This window comes from Saccostrea echinata, unplaced genomic scaffold, assembly GCF_033153115.1.
Source record: "Saccostrea echinata isolate AGI-Se365-2 ecotype Australia unplaced genomic scaffold, CSIRO_AGI_Sech_v1 ptg000030l, whole genome shotgun sequence".
In the NCBI taxonomy this organism is placed as follows: domain Eukaryota; kingdom Metazoa; phylum Mollusca; class Bivalvia; order Ostreida; family Ostreidae; genus Saccostrea; species Saccostrea echinata.
Window position 1 is genome coordinate 3,992,132 of NW_026889779.1, and position 26,031 is coordinate 4,018,162.

General features: G+C 33.5%; 1 pseudogene; it reads left to right on the plus strand.

The window, feature by feature from the left end:
- Positions 1-8,472: 8,472 nt before the first annotated feature.
- LOC133196123 (uncharacterized) lies at positions 8,473-25,052 on the plus strand (annotated as a pseudogene).
- The last annotated feature ends 979 nt before the right edge of the window (positions 25,053-26,031 follow it).

The following is a 26,031-nucleotide window of genomic DNA, read 5'->3' on the forward strand; positions in this document are numbered from 1 at the left end:
CTTATGTCCATTTTCAAACAAGTATACAGAGACTTTGTGAACTTAAAGTAAAAGACTAAACAAGTATTAGCTTTCTTAAAAAGCTAGTGTGACGTAAGCAAATTTATTATTATACGAAAAGTCAAGAAAAATTAAATCCAGCGTAATTAACATAACTCTGAGACGAGGAATAAATTATTTTTCTAAGAAACAAGACGGATCAATCCAATGGCATTGTGATGAATGTACCCCCCCCCCCCCCTTATTGCTTTTTACTTATACAATAATGTTATATGACACAGTGTAGCTTATTGTTTCATTCATAACAGTAGTTACTAAACCATGCTGCATCAATGACTGTAATATTTTGCTATTTTTGTACGTACTTGGAGCGGGTTGATTTTTCTATCCAATAGAATCAATGACTGTAATATTTATTGTACATTATGGTGATTTGGAGCGGGTTGATGTAGTCTTCATACACCCAGTGCTTATAATTAAAATAATAAGATGTAAACAGCTTGACATGATGTAGAAGTCTAGAATACGAGTTATAGTGTATTAGTATACGTAAACAATGTCGAGGAAATTCGGACTGTGCATGAAATCGTTTTTATCTTTTGTTTCGTCTTGATTGTTGATATCAATGATATTATTTTGTTGTACCTAATGCGTTGTTACGTTTAATCTAAGTTAATTAATGTTACCTTTGCTATTTGACCTGAATGTAAAGAGAATGTGCAGACACATGTTTTTCTGTCTGCTCGTTTCCGGTTAGCTAACTGTTCATGTAGTCGATAAATTTACGCTTGAATATTGATTATTGGATGTAGTCAATAGTTGGGTTCACATTGTGTATTATTGAAATTATTGATTGAAAGTTGTTTAATATATATAGTACTCGATGATTTAATTGTTATCTTGTTTTATGTTGCATTATTTACTGAGAATTGGAAGATCTTGAATTGATAAATTTATCAGTTATTTACAATGATTTCTTGTATCACACGTTAGGTGGCGCTTGTCCAAAAGCGATTTTTTTTTTGTGTGTTATCCTATCACGTGTCACAATTTTGATCACATGATCGATTATCGATGTTGCCGCGATATTTGACTATCGTTTGGTATTTGGTATAAATACAGAGGTTTGACGTCTGGCAGTCACTTTTTTTCCATTGGTTTTAGGAGAATAGTTGGTACGTTTTGACGTTCCAATTCATTTTTTTTTTTAATTTTATTTTTATTTTATTTTATTTTTTTTTTTTTTAATTTTTTTTTTTTAATTATTTTTGTTTTTCTTTTATTTATTTGTTTAGGATTAGGTTTTTATTTATTTAAATCGCAGGGATAATGACTGATGCAGTGATTTAACTGTAAGTTATTATTTCCGTGATTATTTATTGAGTTAGGATATTTTTCGGAAATTTATTGATTTTTAATTTGATTGATATTCATTGAAATTTTATTTATTTTTGATTGAGAAATCTTTTAAAATTGATTTAGAGTAAATTTAATTATTTTAAGTAAACTTTTGATTATTTTTTTTTAGTCATATTTTTCTCTTTAGAATTTTTGACAAATAACTTAGTAATTATTAACCATACACTGTACGTATATCAAGGCAGTAAATAAACTGTGATATACACTTGTGGTTTAGCTGTTTATTTATACTTCAAGTAGGGATAACCATGTGAATGAAACAGTAATTTAACTGTAGGTTCACTTTGGTAATTATTAGAATCAGTAAATGTATTCATTAGTCACAGATAGGTAACCATAGTGAACAATTGAGTAATTTAACTCAGTTCACAAATGGTATTTATTAAATCCTGTTTACATTAAATAAAATGTTTCGTTACGGGATTATTCAACTAGAGTTATTCCCCTTGATTCAGCCCCTTTATTTTGGGAGGTTTTAAAGTAGTTCTGGCGATACATAATTTTAATTATATTTAAATTGATTCTAACTATGAATGAATGAGTTCTGTGAGAGAATATTTGATCTATTGTTGATTTTTATATATTATAATGTTATATAAATTGAATTATATATTTGAAACCTTGATTAATCTTGATTATATATTGAGTTCGTGGATTCTGCACAGGTCTGATGAAATTGACTTTGATTAAATTGCGCATCATTTTTATAGCTTACAAATTTAAAATGCTGCTGCGCTACTCAAGTGCTAATTATGTTAGCGATAAATTACTGCTATCCCTGGGCATTACATTTTTGGCATCCACGGCGGGATATCCTGTTCATTTTTATGGATATCCTGTGATACGATTTTTTCCCCTTAAAATTGTAAGATAAATTTTTAAGAAGTGTTGTGTGTAGTAACATGTGTTTACATATTTTTTTTATTAGTTCTTATTGATACTGAAGCCTACTGAAATTTGTACTAAGAAGTGTTCTACATAAACATGGGGAAAAATAGAAAGCGAGAGTGTGTTGAGGGGACCATGTCTGAAAAATCTGTTTCAAAACAGTCTTTAAGTGTAAGTCAGGATAGGACTACAACTACCCCCAGTACTTTAACTGAACATGGTAGTACACAACTCTTAAATAACAGTCAGAAGGATGGTCAATTAACCGACTTCGAAACTGTCACTTTCACTTCTAACAACAGTATGAGAAACGGTCAGATAACCGATCTTGAAACTGTAAATCTCTCTTATAACAGTAAAGGAAATAGTATGTTAACTATACTTAACACTGTCAACAGTACAACTGGTCAAATAACCGGTTTTGAAACTGTAAACAAATGTTTATCCGATAATGAAGCGGACAACTCAACTTTTCAGAGACGTAGCCCATTGAAGATAAATGGACATCAGCGACACGATAGGGGCGATGTTACTCCAGCTAGACAGAATCCCATGTTTATACAACATACAGAACCAGTATGTCACTCAGACGTAGAATATTCAGAAAGGAGATTTCCTTTACCAGCATCCCTGCCTTCCAGGAGATCTTTAAATGATTCATCCTCTCGAGACTTTATACCAGTATATGATAGCATTGCAACCCAGGTAGACAGAAATCGAAATGATATAAATGAGATGGCAAACGTCAAGGATGTTCTTCAGACCATGAGTCAAATCCTGGAATCCATGAATGATAAAATAAGCAATGGAAGCCAAGTCAAACTCAAATCTCGGAGAAAACAGAAAACTAAATCTGTAAAGAGGTTCCATAAAAGATCCAAACTTGATTAACTTAACTCTGATGATGCCTCTAGTTCTTCTGATGACAGTTCAGACAACATTTCCAATAGTAATGATGATAGCATGTCAACTAGAGTGGTGACGGACAAAAGAACAAAACGTCCTACATGCAAGTTACCTCCCTTTACAGGAGAAGGAAAAGAGAAATGGCCAGTTTGGAAAAGTCGTTTTGAGACTGTAGCAAGTAGATCTAGATGGTCAGATGGGGAAAAATTAGATGAACTCTTACCAAAATTAGACGGAGAAGCTGGTGAATTTGTTTTTGATCAATTGAAACATAAAACTAGAAGCAATTACCGGAAACTTGTTGATGAGCTTGACAGCAGATACAGAACTGTGGAAACAAAAAAATCCTTAGAGGCGAAGTTCAACAACCGAAAACAGAAGGACAATGAAAGTATAGAAATGTATGCCACCGAACTCAAGAAACTATATGCAAAGGCATATCCAGATAGAGATGATGAGATCAAACGAGAGGATCTCCTTAGAAAATTTTTCGATGGTTTAATTGATGAAAGAGTACAGTCACAAGTAGAATTTGTTAAGGACCCTGACAATATGGATGATGCAATCTTCAAAGTGGTAAATTTTCAAGATATGAACAAAAGGAACAGCAATAAACAGGAGAAAAGAATGACTAGGGCTGTAATTGAATAATCAGAGGAATAAAGAAATCGTTACACAACAGAAATCCAAGACTAACAACAAGTCGACAAGTTGCTCCTCCACAGAGAATCAGCTTGAAGAAGAGATGAATAAGCTTAGACAACAAATGTCAGAGATTCAGAAGTCTTTAGAACAACTGAACCAAAGAAACTCTCGTTTTAAGACTACAAAACAATCCTTTTTATGTTTTCATTGTGAAAAACCTGGCCATTTCAAACAAGATTGTCCCATGTTGCGTTTTCAACAGTATGCAGCTCCATCAACAAATCAATGTTACAATGGAAGTTCTAGACCCAATTGCAACTCATATTCTGCTGCTCCTTTAAACCACCAAGGATCGTAACTGATGGTCGAGGAACGGTCCACGGCTCCGAGAGGAATGATCTACAAAAGACCAAAATTGAAAATGTTATTAACCGTAATTATGAAAGAAGTCCTGGAATTTATGTTAAAGGACAAATCAATGATTCTTGTATTATATTTACTTTAGATACTGGAGCTTCTAGAACCATATTATCAAAATCAGTATTTGAAACTTTAGCGAGGAAACCTAAATTACATAAGACCACTGGAATTTTGAATGCTTGTGGCAGAGAAATAGGAGTACTTGGTGAAGGAGAATTTACATTGAAATTGGGAGATTTCCTTACTGATCAGCACATTATAGTTGCAGAAATAGATGACGATTGTCTTTTGGGAGTCGATGTTCTATATGCAGAGCAGAATATGCCTGCAGAAATATTACTGAGTATGGGGATACTTAAACTTCAGAATAAGGAAATTCCTTGTTTCCAGACAACTACAGAGAGCAGATGTCGTAGAGTAACTGCTGCAGATAATTATGAAATTCCACCGTTCAGTGAAAAGATCATACAGGCATTTATTGAGAGATCTGAAGACCCCAAAGAACAAAAGGAGTTATTAATTGAACCTTCAGAACTTTTCACTGAACGATATGAACTCCTAATGGCCAATACTCTGGTTGATATAGAAAACAACACAACTGTACCTGTCAGATTACTTAATCTTACAAATGTTGAACAATACATTCACCAAGATGTTGTTATTGGCATGGCTGATGAATTTTCTTTTTGTGTCCCATTTACTGAAGGTACTAGTACTACAAGGAAGTTCAACTATACTCCTTTGAAAGTCAGAGATGTTGCTGAAATGGATTTAAAAGCACATAGAGATTTACCTGAACATATGAAAGAACTGTATAATAATGCAGTTGACAACAATAATTTTGACGACTTATCCAAAAAGTAAATTTATGATCTACTTTCTGAATACAGCAATGCTTTTTCAAAGAATGATCTAGATCTAGGATATACTACTGTAACGGAACATGAAATAGATACTGGCGATGCCAAGCCCATAAAATTACCGCCTAGAAGAGTCCCTCTTGCTTATGCTGACACAGAATTACAGTTAATAAAAGATATGGAAAAACAGGGTATTATCCGGAAATCTAATTCCCCATGGGCATCTCCCTTGAATTTAGTTATGAAGAAAAATGGAAAGGTTAGACCATGTATTGACTACCGGAAGGTAAATGATGTTACCAAAAATGATGCTTTCCCATTGCCAAGAATCAGGATTGTCTAGATGCTATATCCGGAGCTTCCATTTTCTCGACTTTCGATTTAACGTCCGGGTATCACCAAGTACCTGTAAAAGAATAAGATATTCCGAAAACGGCATTTGTCACAAAATATGGCCTTTGGGAATTTTTAACCATGCCAATTGGATTAAAAGGAAGTGCACAGACATTTCAAAGAACTCTACAAATTATTTTAAGTGGTCTCCAGTGGCAGACTTGCTTAATTTATTTAGATGACATTATTGTGTTTGGATCCACTTTTGATGAACATTTGAAAAGAGTTAAAGAGGTTTTAGAATGCATACATCAAGCCGGACTAAAGTTAAAACCCAAAAAGTGCCAATTATTTCAACAAGAGGTTACCTTTCTAGGTCATGTTGTAAACAAAGATGGTGTAAAACCAAATCCCGAAAATATATCCAAAATTTTGGAATGGCCTGTACCGAAAAATGTCACTGAAATACGTCAAATATTAGGAATGGCTTCATACTATAGAAAATTTGTCAAGGACTTTTCTGCCATTGCTAGACCCTTAATACAACTGACGAAAAAAGATGTTCCTTTCAAATGGACTGAAGATTGCAATATAGCTTTTACAAAGATTAAAGAATGTCTTACTGGACCAGATATTATGGCCTTTCCTATGACAAATGAAGAATTTATTCTCGATACCGATGCCAGTAATTACAGCATTGGGGCTGTTCTTAGCAAAATACAAAATGGTCAAGAAAGAGTTATTTCATATGCTAGTAGAACTTTGAACAAGGCCGAGACAAATTATTGTGTCACTGACAAAGAATTATTAGCAGTAAAATACTTCATTGAATATTTTAAATAATATTTACTAGGTAAGAAATTCCGAGTTAGAACAGATCATCAAGCCTTATTCTGGCTGTTCAAAATTAAAGAACCAAAAGGACGTATTGCCCGATGGATAGAAATACTATCAGGATATATGACTTCTCCATAGAATACAGACCTGTGGCCCTTTTCACAAAAAATCTTACGACTAAGATTAAAATTTCACAACCCTTTAAGTTTTTGTTTAATTAAGATTTTTATTTTTTTCCCTAAAATATTAATTACAATATTCTCTAATGTAAAAGAAAAACAAGAGTTTTTTGTGATCTACTACAGCATAGGTACTTGTTGGAGAATGGAAAAAAAAATTCTTAGTCGTAAGATTTTTTGTGAAAAGGGCCACTGGACATAAACATGGCAATGCTGATGCATTATCTAGATGTCCTGATCCTCATAGTTGCCAATGTTCTGATGAAATCAAGTTGAAGTGTGGTCCCTGTAAAAAGTGTGTAAAAAGAAATGAAGAAACCCCTCAAAAGAAGAGATGGTGTATTACACGTATCAGTGCTGAGAATAATATTCATGCTGTTACTCGTAATCAGGAAAATACTGAATTTACCACTTGGCATGATGTTTGTAAACCTGTAAATATGACACAGTTACAGCAGAATGACCCAGATTTAAAATTACTCTATAATGCAAAGAAAGAGTCATCAACCAGAAGAAGTCTTACTGATAGATGCCAGTCCTGCTTGCAGATATTATTGTAACATGTGGGATTCCATTGTATTTAAAGACAATGTTTTATATAGAGAATACATCTCGAAAGATGGAAATTATATTTACCTTCAACTATTATTACCCCGTTCTTTGCGTGACGAAGTCTTACAGCAGATGCATGACTCTGTAGTGTCTGGGCATTTAGGGGTTAAAAAGACAACTGCAAAATTCAAGAAATTGTTCCATTGGTATGAAATGAGAACTGATGTACATGTCTGGATTGAAAAATGTCATATTTGTCAGATGAATAAAATGTCAAATAAACCTGCAAAAGCACCTATGGGTGACATGAGAGTAGGAGCACCTTTAGATCGTTTATGTATAGATACATGGACCTTTACCTAGGACTCCTCGAGGCAACAAATACATTTTAGTTACAATGGATTACTTTAGTAAATGGGTTGAAATATTACCTATCCATGACCAAACTTCAGAAACTTGTGCTGACAAAATATTTAATGAATTTATAGCAAGATATGGCTGTCAGCAAAGTATACACAGCGACCAAGGTCGAAATTTTGAAAGTGGATTATTTCAAGAATTTTGTAAGATTTTAGAAATTAAGAAGACTAGAACAACTCCTAGAAACCCAAGAGCCAATGGCCTGGTTGAACGATTTAACAGAACTTTAATTAGTATGATAAAATCATACATAAAAGGCAAACAGACAGATTGGGATAAGAATTTAGGATGTTTAGCCATGGCATACAGAAGTACACCCCAGGAATCGACAAAATTTTCTCCGAATATGATTATGATGGGAAAAGAAGTTAAACTTCCATTACAAGTCTTCTATTCCGACCCAGAATGTTCAGAAGAATGTGTTTCATATGGTGATTACCTGTATACTCTAAGAGAGAATCTGTATCAGTCACATCAGATAGTCAGGAAGAACCTAAAACAAGCAATGGAGATACAAAAGGATAAATATGACAAGAAATCTAACTTGAATCAATATCGAATTGGTGATTTAGTCTCAATATTAATGGTGAGTCCAGATACTGACCTTGAGAGTCACAAGTTACAACCAAAGTATATTGGTCCCTGTCTCGTTCTACGAAAGATCAATGATTTGTTATACAAAGTTAAAACCAGTGAACAAGCCAATGTTAAACTTATTCATCATAACAAGATGAAACCATATATAGGAGAAATGCTTCCCTGGATGAAGAAGTTTGTAAAGAAGAATTAAAATATATTATGAATCAATTGTATTATTCATAAAAATGATATGTGCTGTTATTGTTGTGGAGAAAGATATTCTGTTGTAATATAACAACATAACCAGTCGAATACATAATTAATGTATCACAGAACTTGGTCCTGGCCTGGGGTTGGAAATATAATAATTTTTTTTAAATTACAAAAAATTATACTCACCTCTTCTTCTTCCTGTTCTTGTTGTTATCAACGTAATGGATCCATCCATGTTGAAGTTGGCGAAGAGGAAAGGGGCGATATTCCAGTGCACATATGAGCAATGTAGAGAACACGGAGACAAATTATCAATAGAAAGACACGTCTTGCTTAGACATGTGGAAAAGAGACAAGTGCCGTATAGTTGTTCTGTTTGCGATTTTGTTGCCATGAAAGAGAATGATGTGAAGAAACACCATAAATGGTATGTCCCACACAAGAACAAAAAGTTGGAACAATTTGAGATCATAAGAGGAGAGGGCGAAGTTGACTTGAAATTAAAGAAGTGGGAGGGACCTGCCTCATTAAGTTATTGGATGATGAAATTACAAAAGAAAAAGAAGACCATGGACTCTTGTGATGTTGCGAAGAAGGTAGAAGATATAAAAGATCAACAGCTCGACGATATCAACAGTATGGACGTAGACCAAGATTTAGATATTGGAGAAGATCAAGATAAGGATTGGGAGAAAAGAGAATCAGATGGGGTAGCAGAAAAGGAGAAGTTATTAGACGAGAAGATGAAGAAGATCGACGAAGTGTTCAGGATGGTCTCGGAGATATACAGGAATAGGCCTACCAGGGGACTCTCTCCATTTCCATTTAGGGAACAGACACCACCCTTACGCCGAAGGAGTCCACCTAGATCAAGAAGTCCACTGAAACAAAAGCTAGTACAGGACAGAACCAACTATAGGAGACAACAAAGAGGTAAGAGAATCAAAACATGGAGGAACAAGAAATGGAGGAGAGCAACGACATTATTTCAAGATAAAGACCATCATCGACAGAGTTCACCTAAAATTAAGTCTGTAGTTAAGAAAGTTCATATTAAGTAAGTTTTTGTTTGTAGTTGAGGAGGGTTAATTAGATTTGTGGTTTAGGGGATGGATTTTACTTGTTATTATATCAGTATTCCTAAGTAACGTATGTCAGGTTCCTATTTGTGATGCTTTGTTATATATATTGAAATGTTATATTGTTGACATTGTGTATTATGAAGAGATATCCCTTTGTTTTGTATACAGAACTTGTATATGACATGTGGAACCTTCTTATCTGCAGAAAACATACATATTATGATAGTATTTAGAATTGTGAACTGTTGATTGTATTGATTTGGGTATATGTGTGTCTAATGATGGTGAATAGTCTTTAATCATACTGTTTGTATATCTGGATATTCAGGGATCCTGACTTTTTTTTTATTCTGTGTCAAAGTTTTTACTAGTTTTTCTTATGTAATAAAATTAGTGGAAAGTCGGGATCATCAGTGACGACTGACCCCGCATAGGTGTAATTAACGACGGTTAATCACCGAAAGGTTCTGGTTGTGAGATATTCTGAAATATCATTCACATTTTAACCCATGTTTAACATGTTTAGAACCTCATTATTGGATTGAATACTTCTTTTAGCAGGATTGCACGTAATTTTTCTGTTTTCTCGGGTGAGACTTCTGTTGTTGGGGGACCAAATGTTATGATTTTATTTGACTATATGTCCAGTTATTTGTATTGTCTTGTCTGTGATATTATTTTGAGAATATGTTAGTATGTCTGTTGTCATAGTATTGATTCATTATTCCTTATTTATAAAATTACTTTGAGTTGTAATGATGCATGAAAGTGATGTATGAATGTGATTAATTATTTTTAAGCATTTTGTGTGAATGGTATAATGTCTACTTTAATGTAATTGTTGTATGTGTGAATGTTTTGTATTGTCTTTATGTGTTGTAGTGTCTTTTATATGTGTGATGTAGGTATAACTGATGTAACTTAGTCAGTTAATATATACATATAATACTTTTAATGTGTGTATGTCCATGAGGACATGAACATTTTTAAAGGGAGGGCAGTGTGATGAATGTACCCCCCCCCCCTTATTGCTTTTTACTTATACAATAATGTTATATGACACAGTGTAGCTTATTGTTTCATCCATGACAGTGGTTACTAAACCATGCTTTATCAATGACTGTAATATTTTGCTATTTTTGTACGTACTTGGAGTGGGTTGATTTTTCTATCCAATAGAATCAATGACTGTGATATTTATTGTACATTATGGTGATTTGGAGCGGGTTGATGTAGTCTTCATACACCCAGTGCTTATAATTAAAATAATAAGATGTAAACAGCTTGTTTTTAAATAATATGTTTGTGTTATGACATGATGTAGAAGTCTAGAATACGAGTTATAGTGTATTAGTATACGTAAACAATGTCGAGGAAATTCGGACTGTGCATGAATTCGTTTTTATCTTTTGTTTCGTCTTGATTGTTGATATCAATGATATTATTTTGTTGTACCTAATGCGTTGTTACGTTTAATCTAAGTTAATTAATGTTACCTTTGCTATTTGACCTGAATGTAAAGAGAATGTGCAGACACATGTTTTTCTGTCTGCTCGTTTCCGGTTAGCTCACTGTTCATGTAGTCGATAAATTTACGCTTGAATATTGATTATTGGATGTAGTCAATAGTTGGGTTCACATTGTGTATTATTGAAATTATTGATTGAAAGTTGTTTAATATATATAGTACTCGATGATTTAATTGTTATCTTGTTTTATGTTGCATTATTTACTGAGAATTGGAAGATCTTGAATTGATAAATTTATCAGTTATTTACAATGATTTCTTGTATCACACGTTAGGTGGCGCTTGTCCAAAAGCGATTTTTTTTGTGTTATCCTATCACGTGTCACAATTTTGATCACATGATCGATTATCGATGTTGCCGCGATATTTGACTATCGTTTGGTATTTAGTATAAATACAGAGGTTTGACGTCTGGCAGTCACTTTTTAAGCGCTAAACGCAGCGCAAAGCGCTTTCTGTCATCTTAAATCTACTTCCGTTTGCGATCCAGCGCCACTAAGCAAGTTGGATAACTCCACTGGGTTTTCTAAAAATATGCAACTGGAAATCCCCGACGCTCTTTCGGCTATTTTAGTGTAATAATGCGTTACGTGCAGTTCTAATAATAGGAGTCAATTAGTAAGGTAAAGAGTATGCATGTACATTGTACGAAAATCCACTGTTAGTAGACAGGGGCGGTTATTATCTCTAAACATTGTAGTTCATTTAAAATCTTGTGTACCATGTAGCTAACAACTGCTGCATCTATGGCGCAAATACCTAAAAACGGTTAATTATATGTCATGTACATATAACGTAAAGATTGAATAAGTACATATTTTTAAAACTCAAATGGGAATTTAATTAGTATTTAAAACTCAAACTGGAATTAAGTTATTTAGTAGAAAATTTCGCATAAAATTGATTTACAATGTACCTACATATGTACGTTCTATATAATTTATATCCACATTAACTACTATTTCTTCTTCTAGATCCTTATTTCAGACAATGTAACTAAAAACAAGTCTTCCTAATATCACTATTATCACCCTTGCACCATGCAGAGAGCTATCAATGAAGTTGATTTTCGCATCTCGGTATCAATTAGTAACAGACTGGAATGCATTCATGAACTGTTTTTACTTGTGTTGTATTCTATACTTGTAATATGGGTAAAAATATGATGTAAATAATTCGCAAAGAAAGGCAGTTTGCGGCTGTACGTACATGTAGGGAACGTGGTGGCTGTGTTTTCAACGAATCCACTTAGACAGGAAAACTAATTTCTCGGAAATATTGATGACAAATATTGTGCTTTAAAATTGTGTGTGTGCAGTGCGCAAGATCTGGCGGAAAATGCAAAAACCTTAATTAAACGTTCTTAGCAATGGACAGGAATAGCGCTGATGAAATGTTAAGCATACTTGTGTTAGGAACCTAGAAAGAAATAGTTTAGGTAAAGATGTGCGTGTGTGTTGCCGAATTGACTGCTAAGCGACTTAATGAGGACTACATATAAACAGAATAAAACAATGTTGCATACCTTCATAAAGATTTATTCATACTTGAGATTAATATAATGTCTTTTTTTTCTTGGGCTGTTGAATTATTTATCATGGAAATAGCAGAAAATTACGGGTCAATTATTTTCAGTACTAGTATTCCTTTTTATCTAACACACCAGTGCTGTGGATATTTTTCCCCTCTCAACATGTTTTGCGTGGTAGTTAATTTCATACATAAACAAGTAAAGATTGGTGTAAAGTATCAAATATCCGTAAAAAAAAAAATACTGAAGCATTTTAAGTATTTCAACAAGAGTCCAAATTAAATTACTTTTGGGGTTTTAATGACATATTTTTATTCCGAAGAAGAAAAGAATAATTTTTTTTATTTTAAAAAAGTAAAAATTTACAAATCAGATACATATATTGTAGATCAACAGAAAAGACTTATTTTTGATGCAAATACATAAATCATGTACATGTATATGAAAATCAGATGTAAAGGATAGCTCTGAATGTGTTATCATCAAACGAAGACAAATATAATATCCTTATAATCAAAATGTATATTTACCAATTATCTCTGACAAAATGACGTAAACTCTACGGGTGCTCATTTAATAGATTTTTTTCACATGACGATGCCGATATGCTGCACAGCGCGATGAATTGAAGTGTTAAAAATGTATAATGCACTGCTGTAGCATATTCAAAACAAAATGAAATATATAGTCTAAGTTTTATTACTAATAAATACCGGACGCTCGTAGCGATTGTGTAAATATCTTACACACTCCATTAATGTATTTCTTGCAAAATCCTTTCAATAAATTCGTAAGTTTAAAAATCGCTCATGGATATGGAAAAAAAAGAGGTATACTAAAACAATTAAGTGAGAATACTGGTATTCGATATTTTTGAGATCTTTAATTCATAACTTTAATAAATATGTTATCAATAAGGAAATATTTTATCGACGCAATAAAAAAAAACATTTTTATCTTTTAGGAGCACTTTCTGAAATTAATTCACAATCACTAACAGCCAATCTTCAATTTGAAACACTCGTAAACACGGAATGAATTATTAAAAATTATCACCAGAACATTTTAGCTATCAGTGTTGCACATTAATTAGAGTAATATCAGTGACATTTTCAAGTGTTCAAAATTATTTAAGAAATAAACAACAATGTTAAAAAGTTCTCTGGGAAATGAACTTGGTTGGTCACGTGATCAAATCCTGTGAAGCCCGAAGGGCTTCTCAGAAGATTTGATCACGTACCAACCAAGTTCATTTCCCAGTGAACTTTTTAACATTGTTGTTTATTACTTTTATTTACATTTGAGACGGATATTCTGAAAAGAATAGCATTTATTACACGAACGGCCCGCCGTATTGCTATGTTGTGACGCGCAATGACCTAGAAGCTGTTTGGTCTTGAGAGTTCACCTCGCTCCAACATTTGAATAATTACATTGATGTTCAGCAGTCCAGTTCAGGAAATATCTGTTCATAATGAAAAAACAATGATCGCTACTGAGAATAATCTTACTTTTATTGTATGAGTTCTTAATATATGAAGTCAAAAGCGGTGGTATCGTCTTCAGTTTACTTACCTTCAAAGGAATTTCGGGTTAAAAAGGTAAGCGTGATTTTAGGCTAATAAAAAACATTCTTCACACCGAAGAAAGAACTAATGATCATTTTTGAACGAAAAAAACACACATATGTTTCAATAATTTTACCTTTTTCATCGCTTTAACGGCTTAGAAGTTCCGAAACCAGTGTCACCGTTACAGAAATATGTAGACAAGATATCATCTCGCTGTGTGATTCGGTCACACCATGACCTCTGACCCCCTAATTAGTTCATACAGAATTGAACATATTTTCTCTTCAATAGGTTCATCTAAGAAAAATATTTGCAAATGTAAATAATTAAAAATATACATTTTCCAGCAAATGTATAGCTACATATATAGTCAATCCCCCCCCCCCCTCCAATGAATTGCGATTTATACGCAAACCTACCTCGTCGCCCGCGTGGCGCAGTGGTTAGAGCGTCTGCTCTAGAGTCGCGGAGTAAGGAGTTGATCCTTACGTCGCGGGTTCGAATCCCATTGTGGGACGTGGAGACCGGTTCTTCGGATGAGACCTTATAAACCGAGGTCCCGTGTCGCAGTAGGTGCTGGCACGAAAAAGATCACTCACTGCTCAATGGCCGTAAGAGCCGAGTATAGGACAAAATTTGCAGCTCTCCACTGGCAAGTGGTGGCGTCTCCATATGAGTGAGAATCAGTAAATGTATTCATTAGTCACAGATAGGTAACCATAGTGAACAATTGAGTAATTTAACTCAGTTCACAAATGGTATTTATTAAATCCTGTTTACATTAAATAAAATGTTTCGTTACGGGATTATTCAACTAGAGTTATTCCCCTTGATTCAGCCCCTTTATTTTGGGAAGTTTTAAAGTAGTTCTGGCGATACATAATTTTAATTATATTTACATTGATTCTAATTATGAATGAATGAGTTGTGTGAGAGAATATTTGATCGATTGTTGATTTTTATATATTATAATGTTATTGAATTATGTATTTGAAACCTTGATTAATCTTGATTATATATTGAGTTCATGGATTCTGCATAGGTCTGATGAAATTAACTTTGATTAAATTGCGCATCATTTTTATATCTTAGAAATTTAAAATGCTGCTGCGCTACTCAAGTGCTTATTAGGTTAGCGATAAATTACTGCTATCCCTGGGCATTACAGGCATCAACATCCAATAAAACTCAGAATGAATTTATTCTATATACACTGAACTAATTGTATTTTTTTCATGGCCGTTGGAACCGGGGAGAGGATGTTAACGACTCGGGACCCCCCCCCCCCATATTTTGCCGATAAATAATATTAATATGCTACAGAAAACATCGCTACTTTTTACTTGTTCCTTAACTCATGATCATGTAAATAATAATTAAAGGATGATAACTTCTTTTTGCTTAATAAGGATTTTTTTTCTTGATAGTCAGTGCTCCCAATTGCAAATTTTAGGTTGTGCACCCCCTCCCCGTCAAATGTCTTCCATCTGGCCTGTTTCTGAATGTATAAATATAGCTGGTGCTTTTGAAAGAAAAACTTACAATACAAAGAAGTCGAAACATCATTTGGTGAACAGTTTGGATAATTATGATTTTTAGCTCTACTGGTCAGAGACCAGAAGAGCTTATGCGATAGTAAGTCGTCCGTCCGTCTGTCTGTCTGTAAACAATTTTTCAAATGCTACTCCTCCCACAGTTTTGGTCTGATTTCAGCATAACTTGGCACACAAGTAGACTACACTAAGATACATAATTTTGTGTATCGGTTTTTGATTTCGATGAACGGTGTTGCCATGGTTACTAAAAATAGAAATTTCTGTGAAATACTTTCAAAATGCTACTCTTCCTACAGTTTTGGTCTGATTTCAATATAACTTGGCACACAAGTAGACTACACTAAGATACATAATTCTTTATATCAGTTTTTGATTTCGATGAACGGTGTTGCCATGGTTACTAAAAATAGAAATTTCTGTGAAATACATTCAAAATGCTACTCCTCCTACAGTTTTGGTCTGATTTCAGTATAACTTGGCACACAAGTAGACTACACTAAGATACATAATTCTATATAACGGTTTTTGATTTCAGTGAACGGTGTTGCCATGGTTACTAAAAATAGAAATTTCTGTGAAATACTTTCAAAATGCTACTCTTCCAACAGTTTTGGTCTGATTTCAATATAACTTGGCATACAAGTAGACTACACTAAGATACATAATTCTGTGTATCGGTTTTTGATTTCGGTGAACAGTGTTGCCATGGTTTCTAAAAATAGAAATTTCTGTAAAATACATTCAAAATGCTACTCCTCCTACAGTTTTGGTCTGATTTCAATATAACTTGGCACACAAGTAGATTACACTGAGATACATAATTCTGTTTATCACTTTTTTTGATTTTGATGAAGTGTTGCCATGGTTACAAAAAAAATTGAATTTCTTTGATATACTTTCAAAATATTAATTTGCCTACAGTTTGGTCTGATTTTAATATAACATGGCATGCAAGTAGACTACACTGAGATACATAATTGTCTTAATTGTTTTTTTTTTTTTTTTTAATTTTGATGAATGATGTTTCCATGGTACCTAAAATCGAAATTTCTCTTAATTCTTTAAAAAGGATACTCCTTCTACAGTTTTAGTCTGATTGCAATTCATCTTGCCACAAAAAGGGAGTAAAACAAGGATTACTATTTATTTATTGCTTTTGCAAAGTTTCAAGTCCAAGTGTTACTTTTCTCTTCCTTAATTGTTATAAGTACAAACCAGTAGAGCTACAGTCTCGACAGAGACTTCTGGTTTAAAATAATAAACTTGTTATAAATAACAAGCTAACATCTTTGCATATTAGCAAAAACAATGTTCATTCTTTATCTTTCACTTGGATATTTTTAAACCATGAATAATTTTTTTTTATTCACATCTCTTTTACATTATTGTACATTGAAGTTTATACAATATGATGTGTTTTTTAAGAATAGATAGAGAGATAAAGGAGAGAGATACGAGAGAGACAGAGTTAAGAAAAAAGCTGCTTCCATCTGTTCCACTGGGCATCAACCTTTTCCTTTCCACCAATTTTATAAGAAATAAATTTGTGTGTTTCATAATATAGATTCATTTGTGATATTGCAGCACATAAATTCAAAGGTTTCTCAGTACATCTTGCTGTATAAATATAATACTTAAGCCAAAGGATAATAGTATTTTGAATATCAGTATAATTCTCTATATAACCTAAAATAAAGGATTTCTTCGTAATATTTATCAATAGACCAGTCTTATCTTCAAGAAACATTACAAATTCTTCTAGAAGTAATTGTGTATAATCACATTCCCATAAAAGGTGTTCTATTGTTTCTTCTTCCGAGTGACAAAAATTGCAGTACTTATAGTCATTTTTTTTTATTTTGAACAAAAATGAATTTGTTGCTAAAATTCTGTTTGTAATTCTATACTGAAACCATTGGAGTTTGCAGTTTTTTGTCAAGGTATCTTTTTACTCTATTTGCAATAGTGCCAGATGCAATTTTGTAGATGGTATTTAACAAAGTGATTGGTCTCCAATTCTTTAAGTATTGTCTTGGCTAAATTATCTCCTATTGGTAAAAATGTAATAATACCATGTCTTTGTGTGATAGCGAGACTCCCAATCTAACTACAAAAGAACCAATATATCTCCAAAACATCTTTAAAAATTCAGCAGAAAAACCATCAGACCCTGGGGATTTATTAGATTTCATTCTGTAAAGTGTATCCGAGGCTTCTTCCATAGTAATTTCACCTTTTATAGATTCTGCTTCTTTACTTGAAAGCTTTGGTATTTCTTCATTATTTAACTCATTGAATAAATCAGTATTTGGGTTGACTGCACTTTTTTTATATAGTTGTTAATAAAATAATTTTGCTTCCTTTAAGATTTATGATTGGTCATAAATAACATTACCATAATTATCCTCCAATCTAGGTATAATCTTACTAGTAAAATTTCTATATTTACTAGTAAATCTAGAAACCATGAATAAATCAAACGTCTGCAAAGTTAGGAATATGTCAGTGTAGACTTTAAAGAATTGTAAAGGTAAAGAGACTTTATATGCATTGAAAATAAACATCTACTAGTAAATCTGATAAGGATATTCGACAAGTGTTGACCTGACCAGTTTCATTCCTGCTGTTTTGCTGGAGATACACTGATGAATGACAAATGATGCATCGAAAATGACCAAGTGTTAAGTAATGTATAATGTAATGATGAAAAGGTCCAATGCTCTGGCTTGCTTGGGTGTTTAGCATGTTTCCATTAATTACCATGCTCTCCAATTGATAGTTAAGTAAGTATGAAGTTTCCAAGATAGAGTTGTCACAAGAATTCTATTGAACGACTTGAATAACAAGCCTTGCCTGAATATAGGACTGTCTGACGCCATGACGTCAGACAATCAATTATCTAAACATACAGTTAAGTAAACAAGTAATCTTGAACTCGTGCAGGCAAATGTATAGATCTTTTTGAAAACAATCTTTGTAATGGCTCAGTAAGTAACACTCCTAAATGTCAATTGAGGGTTCGACTTCATGACTGTGTGTGTTTGCCAGTCAACAATCCCAGTTTTAATCACATAAACAATATGGAGAAATCATGTACAGTTTATTTATGAGGTTGCTCCCACGTGATTTACTTCTCATTAATATTCAATAAACTCGAAATATTCCATTTTTTAAAATTTTTTATATTAAAACCTGCAAGCACAGTTTGTTTTGTTTTTTAAGCCTCCATCATAGTTATATGGGCAGAATTTTGGGTTATTAACAGTTGACAACTCATGAAACCATCTTCTTTGGTAATAAGTAGGTCACACTGATGCAAGAAATTGCCGTTTTCAAATTAAAAGGGCGGTCGTAACTCTTCATGGAATGATAAATCATCTGGGTTTTTTTTTTATATAAAAATAGGCATTCGTCTGCACCTATTAATCGGCGGAAGAACTCTGTCAACTTGCAATAAACACTTACATTTAATCACCAAAAATGATAAAGACACCAATTCTGTACTCTTTCCTTTATTAAAACATACTCTCGCTTCGGAATTTCAAATAAAAAAGGCGGTCGCAACTTTCACTTTGGCATCAACAATATTGTCATTTCCGGTAGAAGATATTAAGAAAAATCTAAACATCGGCGGAAGAACTTTATCCGAAATAGTTAGTATATAAAAATCTGCGGGTTTTTGTTCGTTCTCTATATAAACCTTTATGGAATCTGTCGCCATTATAGCTCCAATATGGTCGATATGTAAATGAGAAGAATGAACACCATTTCTCCATATTGATGTGTTTGTATCTTGCATTCACGGCATGAATTTTACATTGTGACAATAAAAAGATTTAAAGCGTCTTCAACTTTTTTAACATGCAATGGATACCTGCCATGTTTTATTTCTTGTGTAAATTTAACACTTGAAAGAGTTAATTTTAAAGGAGTTTCGACCGCGTATTCGATGTAGTGGTCAATTACATCGAAAACAGATAACTGCTGATTCATTATATTTCAACAGCGGTAAAATAAAAATAACATTTGAGTATATGATTTTTTTTTAACTGGAAAAGCACTTGTCGGTGGGCATGTACCACTTATCAAATAACCTGCCCTCCAAATAAAATTGGTTGTCCCGGGCGTCGCACAATGCCATTTGTCTAGCCCCGAGTTCATAGAATTGCAATATCTCTTTGTATAGCTTGCACTTTTTCCAATTTGTACTGGTATTTTTCTAATAAGTTGCGTTTCTCGATATACTTTTGTAGTGTGTGTGTACTGTTCTCTAGAAGATTCTTTTCAAACTTTCTACCCAGTTGTAGTCCTCAAGTTTTTTTTCTGAAATTTTTTGTCTCTTTTATTGGGCTGTAAATTGCCTTCTCTATCGTCTCTCTCTCTCTCTCCAATTTTAAGGTTTCTAAATGAGTAAGATAGTCCCTCACAACATTGCAGGCATAATGAAGCATTTTGAGAAAAGTGAAACTTCTTCACTACTGCTTGTATTTATTTCACCATCTGCAAACTTTTTTTTAGCTGAACTCGTTGCTGAAAATCATCCATGGGACTTTGAATAATATCAAAATTCTCCTCCTCCCATGTAATAAATCAAAAGGAACTTGGAGTTTGATATAGTTCTGGAGTTTCAAAGTCATGCTGGGGAAGCTTACCATTACTTTTAAAATCTTTCCAGCTTTTATGTCTCGAAACCCAACTACAAAAAAAAAAAAAAAACATAGAAGAAAATAATCTAAAAAAAATTACTAATTTACTTCACTAGTTCATTGAAGCTAAAATCATAAATATAAAACTATTCAACCACAACATAATGTTTGTTCGTTTGTTGTTTAACGTCCCTCTCGAGAATTTTTCACTCATATGGAGACGCCACCACTTTGAAAATGCATAGAAAATCAAGAACAGAGCAAAAAAGTCGCAAAAGAAAAGATGTATTCAAATTTTGAGAGAAATTGGAGGGGAACCAGCAAGTCTAGGAGAATCATTCATCCCTGCAGAGGGGATTTATCAGATCACAGATATTTCCTGCTATGATTTATTTGATAAGCCTCTTAGAAACAAAGATTTAACTTGCGTGAAATATGTTTGAAATGGGTTACTTTATAGGGAGGATGCAAATGATTTTATATCACTTCAATTTTAAATAACTTGTTCAAATGCTGTTGAAATTAAGTGTTATCAACTTTTTCATTTTAATTTTGTTCTTTCTCAATCTGAATTATGAATTTTATGTTTCAATGGATATGGTTTGTTACAAATGTGCTTTGATTTTCAATGTGTTTTCACTTTTGTAGATACTAAGTATTTTGCGATATTTTACTACTCTCCATTTTTCTAGTCCTTTTTTTTTTAACTCAATACCTATGCTTCTGATTATCTTTGTTTTATTTGTTTAGGCATTTTTTGTTGTACCTATCCAGCATTTTAATTTATTTATGTATTTACTGGATTTCTGTTATTGAAATAAAATCAGTATGATTTCATCGTCGCAAACCACAGCCAAAATGTACGATCCTCTCCCATTCTGGCCGTGGTTGAATGAGAAGAGAATATCTTAGCTCATTAAAATATTGATCAATGCGAGTAAGCATAGTCGGAAAATAAACTTTGACGCGACCTTTCAATACCCAATCGCAGTTTACTAAGTATTTTATGTATACTGTTGATGTCAATTGTTGATTTCAAATGAGATGGAAATAAATATTGTCATTGGTTGAACATGACGTCACAGCATAGAGGCGTCAATATTCAAGATTACGACAATTTATGTGATGAAGCAACCACGGGTAGGAGAGAGCTATATGCTTGAGGCGATGGTATGATTTGTTAATTTATTTAATAGTGAATTTTTTGTCACAAATTTATAGAGGAAAAAAGTGTATGTCTTATCTATGTTATTGCTGGAAAAAATGCTTGTCCCATCCTAATCAATGCCAAAAAGTAGCTGTCCCTTTGTACTTTGTACCGGTCCCACCCTGGTGATAAATTTTGCCTGGTCCCTATAGGTCATTAGCCAAGTCAAAGATGCAGAAGCTGCCCGTGTAACATTGAAAAGCATATTACCATTTCCACTTTACACAATTTCCATTTTAAAGAGAGGGGATTGCAAATTTGGAGAGCATTTGAGATTGGTCCAGGTAAAAGGTTTATATATATATAGAGAGAGAGAGAGAGGTTGGCAGATATTGTAATCCAATTATACCAAGAGATGAAAGATATTGTATTAATTGTCAAACTGTTGTTGAAGATGAACATCAATTTCTATTTGTATGTCATATTTATAAACAACTAAGAAGTGAATTTTGTACACTTTTTAACAATACATGTATATCTTATGAAATTCTTAATCCAGCAGATGTTAAATCAACAAGAAATATTTGTAACTTCATACGTGATGCATTTAATATAAGAAAATCTGTGTGACTATATATTTGTTTACTGTATGTATGACTTGCGCCACATGTGGTTTTTGTCAAATTAAAAAAATATATATATATATATATATTTATATTTGGGGGTGGGGGTTATTTTTTATGAATTATTAAGAATTTGCTCACATGAGATCTGTATAAAGATAAGCATTTTAGATTCAGGAAAGACAGTACCATGGAATAATATCAGCAATATATAAAATTCCAGTGATGCAGTTTTATGTTTCGAGTTGATTGGACATGACCGTTCACGGAAGCTCAGTCGGTAGAGCGCTAGCTCCGTGATCGGGAGGTCGTGAGTTCGAATCTCGGCCGCGACAGACCTTTAAGTCGATAAAAAATGGGTAGCAACTGTTCCTTCGCCATGCGCTCGGCACTTTGAAGTGAAAGTTGCGGGTCCTTCGGATGAGACCTTAAAAACTGAGGCCCCGTGTCACGGCAGGCGTTGGCACGATAAAGATCCCTAACTGCTCAATGGGCCTGAGTGCCGAGTATAAGTCAAAATTTGAAGCCCTTCACCGGTGTGTGTGACGTCTCTATGAGTGACAAATTCTCGAATGGAACGTTAAACAACATACAATCAATCAATCGATTGGACATGCACTGAATTCACTCCAGCTGAATCTTAAGTTGGTGAAAGAGGTTAATTTGTTAAAATCGACATTATTTTGAAGTTGCTTTTTAATTTTTATACCCTTTATACCCATTGATGCTTCTCACCCTTTCTGTCAGAAAAAATATTTGCAAGGTCACAATATATCGACTCCCACAAAAATCTTTGATAAGCAAAAACAGGTCATCAAACATTTTTTCATAGTATATACTGGGCAACAAATTGACTTGTTCTTTTACAATCATTTTATTATGAATTGATGTACAGTACTAGATTCCTTTCAGTCGCCCGCGTGGCGCAGTGGTTAGAGCGTTCGCTCTAGAGTCGCGAAGTAAGGAGTTGATCCTTACGTCGCGGGTTCGAATCCCACTGTGGAACGTGGAGACCGGTCCTTCGGATGAGACCGTATAAACCGAGGTCCCGTGTCGAAGTAGGTGCTGGCACGAAAAAGACCCCTCTCTGCCCAATGGCGCCGAGTATAGGTCAAAATTTGCAGCTTTCCACTGGCAAGTGGTGGCGTCTCCACATAGCAAAAAATTGTCGAGAGGGACTTTAAACAATAAACAAACAAATAAAAACTAGATTACTTTCATCATACATTTACAGCATAAGGGATATGATAATAAACTGATATATATAAAAATGTTTCAACATGCACAACTTATTCCAGTTGTTTGCATAGACACACAATACAGTGAAAACTAGTATACAAAACAAAGAAACCTTAAGCTTGAACTACGGTAGAACGGTATTCAATATGGTCTGTATCTAAAGTTGTAAACTTGAAGACATAACGTTACAAGATACTACTGTGATATATGTAAAAAAAAAATCCCACTGCCGCAAAGATGTTGCAAAACAACACTTCTGTTACGTCATCATACCAAGGGAATCACGTGAGATACCATTGCGTCTGCGTAATAGGGTCAGTGAGTTGCTTCTGCTTGAAGTGATAGGGCGCAAAAAATTTAAGAGCTCATTACCATTGTGAACGGTGAATTATACAAAAAAGTTCGTTTTTTTTTTCTTTCACCAAATTTGTCGTAGACAAATAACTTCTGGTGAAGTATCTTTATCTGTCGAAGACGGATTCCATTGTGAACATTTTTTGGATAATCATCATACACGGTGTAATCATGGCATCCGCCATGTTGAAAAAATCGGCAGATCGGGGGAAAAGTACAGATCGTGAGTCAATATCAGTGCAATAAAAACCCCTGAATAACATTTCAAATGAGAATGTTTTTGACAGTATACGTGCGGCAACTGTTACAAAAAATCCTGCCTGTGCACAGGAAAAACAGGACACGCCACGTGCTAGTAGTAGTACAGTTACGAATATCACTGTTTAGTAATTTGAATGAAAACATACCTGTTGAAAATAGAAATTCTACGCAAAGCGTTGATAATTTAGCCAAGTGTTTTGATATGTTAACAAACACTATAACAGCAGGATTTCGAGGTCTAAGATCAGACATAGTTGAACTGATTTCTGATCAAAACAATCCATGTAACGATTATGAATCAGAGGGCTACTCGGATTATGATTCTGAGATTGACAATAATGTCTTAAACTCACAAGTAACAGATAAACTCACAAGTAACAGATACGACTAAGAGTGTGAATGACTTATTATAAAAAAAAAACAAACAATATTGGGTTCGATATCCGGAAAAGCACAAGATTCCGGGAAAAATGAAAACAAAAGTGGGTCACAGTCGCAATTTTTGAAAGTTGCTGCTGAACAAATTACCTCACAAGATGTTACAACTGATCCAATACACAAAGACTTGGCGAAGCTTCTTGATGACATGATGTTCAAAATTAAAGTTGACAAAAAGTTAGCAGATCAAGTTAAAGAGTCTGCTGAAAAAATCAAAAGACCAGAAAATTGTGAGAGTTTGGTATGTACTAAAGTTGACGAATAAATCTGAAACAGATCTAGACTACTAATAGCTACCAAATCGTTGGATAGCAGAATTCAACATGGTCAGTTATTTTTGGTTAAAAGTGTTACGGTTACGGTGAGCATTTTGGAAAAAATTGTGTCAAACAAAGAGCTATAAAAAGAAGACTTGGTCAAAGAATTGATGAAGTCAATCGAAATGCTAAGTTTTTCGAACTATGAACTTAATATGAGGAGAAGAGAATGCTTTAAAGGTGACATAGACAATGTTAATTACTTGTCTCTCTTCTCTTCGGGAGTACCGATAAACCAATATTTGTTTGGTGGAGAACTGGGCAAGAGACTGGATGAAATAGAAAAGACCAACGAAGCAGTAAACAAAGCCATGACTAGCAAAGCTGCAAAGCAAAGAGGAAGAAGTTACCAGGGAAACAGAGGTCGTCGTTTTCAACCGTATTCCCGACAAGGGTTTCAAGGCAATTACAGAGGTAGAAATGCGCCTTTTTTTTAGGCCAGGCTCCCAAAAAAGGAGAATACAACAGGAAGTTTTCAAAAGGAAAAAAGAACTTCAAACAAGAGTGAATACTGACAAGTTCAATGAGGTAACTACTACAGTCAAATTTCAAACTGAATAAAATATGTTTTATTACCAGAAAATTTCAGAGCTGGTAGACTGAAACAATTTTTAAAGGAATGAAAAGAAATTACTTCAGATAAATTCATATTAGAATCTGTAGAAGGATGTCATATTGAAATGATAGATAAAGCTAATTTAAATCAACTAAGGCCATCATATCCCTTGAAATTTAATGACAAAGAAGTTAAAATTGTTTCTACTGAAGTAGAGAAATTATTGAACAAAAATGTTATAGAGAAATGCAATCACTGCTCAGATGAAATCATATCAAATATATTCATCAGACAGAAAAAGATAATTCTTGTAGAGTCATATTAAATTTGAAAAAAAAAAAATAACTTTGTAGAATACAATCATTTTAAAATAGAAAGTTTGCAGTCAGCTGTAAATTTAATGAAACAGGGATGTTTTATGGCTTCTGTTGATTTAAAAGATACATATTATTCAGTACCTTTTGCAGAAGAACAAAGAAAGTACATGGGATTTATTTGGGAAGGAGAATTGTTTCAGTACACTTGCCTTGTAATGGGACTAGCATGTAGTCCAAGAAAATTTACCAAGTTATGACACCTGTATACTCAGACTTCGAAAACTAGGTTTTTCTACTGTCCCTTACATAGATGATGTATATTTACAAGGAAGTAGTCAGTATGATTGTTGGAAAAATGTTGAGGCTACAGTAAATAAATTGCAGAACTTGGGATTTATACTGAACATTGATAAATCAGTTTTTATTCCCAAACAAAAATTAGTATTTTTAGGTTTCATTCTAAATTCAGTGAACATGAATGTGAGATTAACAGAAAATAAAATTAACAACATATACCAGTGTTGTAAAAAAATTTGAACATGAGGTTGAAATTTTACAGGTTTCACAATTACTTGGGTTTATGGTAGCTAGTTTTTAAGGGGTTGGATATGGTC